We start from the raw sequence: 6,019 nt of genomic DNA, 5'->3' as shown, positions 1-6,019 counted from the left end.
ATAAATAATATTTATCAGGACCAGCAGTTGGTGTAATGGCTATGTTGTTGGACTCCCATGTAGTTGACCACGGTTCGAGTCCTGGACCCGGTGGCTTAAACTCACACCAGGCACTTGTGTGTGTGCGTGCCCAAGATCCTGATAGGAGAATGGAGGAGAAGGGATTGTGGTGTGACCATTCCCCCTGGGGGGTGATTTCTCACTCTCTGTCTCTCTCTGTCTTCTGATGAGTGCATGCGCCCTATAGCAAAAACCTCTCAAAATAATAATAATAATATTCATTGATACCAAAACTGCACTGAAATGGGCACTAACAATCACTGCAGTGAGGATATTCATTTGTCTAGTCTTGATGAAAAAGTATCTGAAAGCCGGTTTAGTATTTTAAATTTTCACACCCTTTGACCAAGTAACTCAACTTCTGGAAATCTAAATTAAGGAAATTATGATCAATTTGCACAAAGACTTATGCATAAGTTTGTTTTCAATTTTTTCATTTACTAATAATGTTGTAACACTCAAAATACCAAAAGTACACAGTGATATTATGTAACATCATACAACAGTGTATTAAATACCCATGAAAACTGTTTTCAAATCATTTTGATACCTGGAAAACAATGACATAACCTAACCTGAAAATAGTAGATATGAGGACCACCAGGTAGCATAATAGTTAAGGTCCTGGACTTACACATGGCTGACTGTGGTTTGAATCCTGGACCTGGTGGCTTGCTTTCTCATTCCCCACCCCTCTCTCCTTGGCAAATTAAAAAACTACTACTAGTAATAACAACAATAAAATTAACTACTTTTTTAAAAGTGTGGGTACTAGCAGATGGCATAATGGTTACATTGCTGGATTACCACGTAGTCAACTGTGGTCTGAGTCCTGGACCCAAGGGCTTAAAACTCACATGGGGCACATATGCATGCATGCCTAAGGTCCTGAAAGGAGAATGGAGAAGGGATTGCAGTGTGACCATCCCCCTGAGGGATGACTTCTCACTTTCTATCTCTCTGCCTCTCTCTGTCTCTCTGGTGAGAGCAAGCACACTATAGCAAAAACATCTCTTAAGAAAACAAAAATTAAAAAAGTTGGACCAGCAGAGAGCATAATAACCATTGAGGTTATGTCAGCAGACTCCCACATAGTTGACTGTGGTTCGAGTCCCACACCTGGTGACTTAAAACTCAGGCCGGGGACCAGCTGTTGACATAATGGCTATGTTGCTGGACTCCCATGTAGTTGACTGTGGTGCAAGTCCCGGACCCGGTGGCTTAAATTCACACCAGGCATGTGTGCATGCGTGCCCAAGGTCCCAAGAGGAGAATGGAGGAGAAGGGATTGCTGGGTGGCCATCCCCCCTGGAAAGTGATTTCTCACTTTCTGTCTCTCTGTCTCTCTCTGTCTTTCTGGCAAGCGCACATGCCCTATAGTGAAACCCTCTCAAAAAAACAAAACAAAACAAAACAAAAAAACACCTCAGGCCAGATGTGTGTGTATGTGCATGCCCAAGATCCCACAGGAGAATGGAGGAGAAGGGATTGAGGCGTGGCCTTCCCCTTGGGGGGGGTGATTTCTCACTTCCTGTCTCTGTGATTCTCTTTGTCTCTCTGTCTCTCTGGCTGAGTACATGTGCCCTATGGCAAAAATTGCTCAAAATAAATAAATAAATAAAAAGTAGATATAAAACTATATGTACTATAATAGTATGAGCCCAATTACCTGTATGTCTACAATGAATATGTATGTGTCAAAAAGTAAATACAGGGAACCAGCAGTTAGCGTAATAGCTATGTCGCTGGATTCCCATGTAGTTGACCGCGGTTCACGTCCTGGACCTGGTGGCTTAAAACTCACACCGGGCACGTGTGCATGCGTGCCCAAGATCCTGAGAGGAAAATGGAGGAGAAGGGATTGCGGTGTGACCAACCCCCCTGGGGGGTGATTTCTCGCTTTCTGTCTCTATGTCTCTCTCTGTCTGTCTGGCAAGTGCACGTGCCCTATAGCGAAAACCTCTCAAAAAAAAAAACAAAAAAACCAAAATTAAATACAACCAACCCCAAATGTCCATGAACAAATGAATGGATTGAAAAAGTATGGCATATATACACTATAGAACACTACTCAGCCATAAAAATAAGACCTTGGCATTTGATAGAAAGTGGAAAACAAGGAAGATTTATTGCTAATCAAACCAAAAAAAGACTATGAAAGAGAGATACTTATGTCCCCACTTAATATATTCTGAGTGTTAGCACTCTATGGCAGAAACTGAAAGACTGGAAGATACAAAAGCATGGAGAACAACCGTGGATACTATAGACAGCATGGGAGGAGGGTGGAAAATGGAGAAGGATAAGAGGAATGGACTCAAGGGGAAAAAGAAAGAAGCAAAACATTTAAGGGATACAAAAAGAGAAAATTATCTGTTGATAATAATGTGTATGATAAAACCTTTAGCTGGACTAATATACAGTGTATTCATGCTGGGAAAAAATTCATTTTATAAGCTGCAGTGATATATAGTGGTTGAATGTATAATAAAAAAAATAAGCTATGAATAAAATATATAAGGCCAGGTGGCGTTGTGGTTAAACTGGCTGGATCCTACATGGCTGACTGTGCAGTTCAAGTCCCAGACATGGCAGCTTGAGAAATACACTGGGCACCTGCATATATGCCCAAAATCTCAAAGGAGGGGAGAAATGAGAAGAGATTGTAGCATGACTAGCCCCCGCAGCGGGTGCTTTCTCACTTTCTCTGTCTCTCTCTCTCCTGCCTCCCTCTGGCAAGCACACATGCCCTCTGGCAAATTTTAAAAAGAAAAAGAAATATACCTGCTGCCTTTCCAAAAAATTTCTGGTGGAGACCACTGTCCTAGAGTATAAACAGAAAGAAATGAGCACTGTTGGGCCAGCTCATGGTATAATGGTTAATGTGGCTAGATCCCATATGGCCATCAACACAGTCAGTCCAAGTCCCAGAGCCTTGAAAATACACTGGGTGTGTGTGAGTATGTGCCCAAACTCTCAAGAGGAGAATGGAGGAGAAGGTGTGTCCCCCCCAGCACATGTACCTTAAGACAAAAATTTTTTTAAAAAGAGCACTATTAAAGAGAAGCATTCTTCAAGCATAGTTTAAATCATCAAATAAAACAACCACCATCTGTATTAACTCAAATCCTCTATTTAGAAAATGAAGAGCACAATCATGTAGAAGGAACCCTGTAATGTTCCTTCTCCATACACTAGAACAACGGCATGAAGTAGGCAGTAAAAGCCTATAGTTACAGAAGAGCTTTAAATACACTGTTATCAAAACTATAAGGAATCTCCAAATACTCTGATTCTTTTCTCCCCATCCAAGGCAAAAAGAAAAGAAGGGCTAATCAGTGGCATGGTGGTTAAGGAAGCTGGATCCCACATGGCTGACTGTGTGGTGTGAGTCATGGACCAGTGGCTTGGAAAAAGCATCAGGCACATGTAAATGCATATCCAAAATCGCAAAAGTACAGAGAAATGGAGCAGAAGGGATTGCTATGTGACCATTCTCCATGGTGGGTGGGGTTGGGGGTGCTTTCTCACTTATCCTCTCTCTCTGGAGAAGAGATTACAACATGACTATGCCCTGTTGGAGGGCGCTTTCTCACTTTCTCTGGAGTGCACCCAGTGTATATACCCTCTAGCAAATTTTTAAATAAATAATTAAATTAAAAAGAAAAAAATATTTTGAGGGGATCTTAGCAGGAAAAAGTATGTTCTATCACCAAGATATGTTGTTAATAGAATTGTTTTTACTTCTGAAGCTTTCTCTTCCTAAAATTAGTAAATTTAAATCTGGGCCCCACCTTTAATCAGCCTAGAACAAAGCTTGAGTGTACCAAGTTAAACAAAGTTACACAATGAGGTAATTTTTACAAAATGGCACTGCTATGCTAACGGTTGCCAATATATTGTTCTCTTCCCAGATGCTCTAGAGTTCATTGACTACCTGATAACGCTTCCCAGTCCAATACAGAACAGTGAGAACAGCTCTATCAACTCCCGATCCCAAACTGCCAGAGAATTAGCAACAGGACCTAATCCTATCTTCAAAAGGCCATGCAGTTGAAAGACACACAGTAAGAAATACAAGAGTGACACAAATACATGGACTGGAGAGACTCACTCATTAGTTCTCCAAGGTTTCTATTGTTGATGCATGTTTGTTTTACTTTTAAGGAAAAAAAGGGGAGGAACTTTTTTTTTTTTTAAATCCATGTACCCTGGCTGACCTCCAGTATAGAACTGACCTCACTAATATCCAAAGTTCTATGTATGGCTCTGCCTAACCCATTTGAATTTATGCTCTTTAATGGTAAGGACATTTGGAATTTTAAATCCACAGTAGGACTAACACAAGCAGCATTTGATAAATATTTTTCCCAAAGAATGAAGTAAGTTTCTAAACTAATTACCTAGTATCATATTATGTGTTCTTCTATCAGTGCAAAACAAGAAAAATACAGAAGCACACTTTTTATAAAAATGTTCTCTTCTGCCAACTCTACAACTTTATAAAAGTCTGCCTAAGTAAAACATGACCACTCTTCATCCAAGGTATAACTCTTTAAGACCTTTGAAAATGTTTGTTGAGGGTTATCTTATTTATATGTACATCAGACCTCATACAGGTAATGATAAATGATATTTATCATTTAAATACGTTATTGCATGGTTATCATTTTTAATAGTGTTAGCAAGATACAGATTAAAAAGTATTCCATTTAACCATTTAAATCAAGAGCAAAAGACAAAATTAGTAATGCAAAAGAAGTCCTTCCCCTAAGAGTTGTCTTAAAAATTGTTAACTCCAAAAGGAACAAACAAACAAAAAACGTAACTTAAGTGCCTTGACTAACTTGGAAAGTCAAGTCAAGAGAACCAGTTGGATTAGGCAGGCTTCTGAAAAATGGAATTAGGTGCAAGACAGTATTAGTTCAAATATCTCTCACCAGGATCAGCTAAACTAGTTGTTCCAAGCACCAATAAGGAGGCTAGGAAGGAAGCCAGATGGTGCGCTGCTAGCACCTACAACTCCAAGCTTCCGTATGTGTAGCCAGGGTATACAGTTACTTTGTATTAACATCTACTTATGTTGGTGACAGGTGCCAACAATATACGCATGATAGCGATTCAGGATGACACATCCAGCTGCAAGAACTGCTATATTCTCAACATACTCAAAGGGTTTAAGTGTTAAACAGAGTTCAGGTGGTGGAATGGAAGGGGAGAAAAATCCAAGGGAGAAGGAAGGGCTGTAAATGAACAAGGAAAAGACGTAATTGAATATTAGAATATTACCCAGGAAGCATATTTTGAATTTTGATGAACTGCCACATTCCCCACCACACCAAAAAAGTATATATAATAGCTACAGAAATGTTCCCAATGGAAGAGAGGCGCCTATCAGCTCCCGCCCTCGGGCAGCAAGGCTCAGTCCTGCTTAATCACTCCCATCCCCAGCGCAGTACCAAGAAGTGAGGAAAGAGCAGAGGATCAGCGGCTACTCCACCCTCTACCTCGAGGGGGAGGGGCTCATGCTGCTAATACTCCCCCAGTCCCAGAAGTCGCAGGAGAAAGAGGGTGTGGAGGCAAGCCGGGATCTCTTCGCACTCGCTGGCTGTGGGGCATGTGGAGAGAGAAAATCCCTTACCTGACTAAAAGCCGTCTTTCCTCTGAGCTGCCACCAGCCTTGCCACTGCACCCGGGTGCTCTGCCTCGCGCACCTGTCGCGACCAAGCTGTTGCACCTACTGCTTCTGCGGCCCCGCCCCGGTCCGGCTCGGAGCCCCGCCCAGGACCCCGCCCACCGTCGCGGAGGCGCGCACGCCAGCCCTCCTCCCGTGCGGCCTCGGGGCGAGCGTGCGCGCTACTGGCTGCGTGCGCAGCGCTCGGGACTGGCGTTCGCCTGACAGGCCTGCGCTGAGCGCGGGCCTTTCGAGAAGAGGGGCTGGGGGGGCTCCCGCGGTGTT

General features: G+C 42.5%; 1 protein-coding gene across 2 annotated transcripts in view; it reads right to left on the bottom strand.

Annotated features, from left to right (window-relative positions):
* Positions 1 to 5,823, bottom strand: part of LIMA1 (LIM domain and actin binding 1) — a 118,177-nt gene extending 112,354 nt beyond the window's left edge. Inside the window, exon 1 of one of the 2 annotated variants that reach the window (XM_006168173.3) lies at positions 5,702 to 5,823. The gene's annotated coding sequence lies outside the window, so the exon portion shown is untranslated. The remainder of the gene's footprint in view (positions 1 to 5,701) is intronic. The other variant, XM_006168176.3, reaches the window with a different exon arrangement.
* Positions 5,824 to 6,019: the final 196 nt, after the last annotated feature.

This window comes from Tupaia chinensis, unplaced genomic scaffold, assembly GCF_000334495.1.
Source record: "Tupaia chinensis unplaced genomic scaffold, TupChi_1.0 Scaffold145652_1, whole genome shotgun sequence".
Classification (NCBI taxonomy): Eukaryota; Metazoa; Chordata; class Mammalia; order Scandentia; family Tupaiidae; genus Tupaia; species Tupaia belangeri.
Note: the sequence above shows the minus strand (reverse complement) of the source record. Positions and strands in the feature narration are given on the sequence as shown.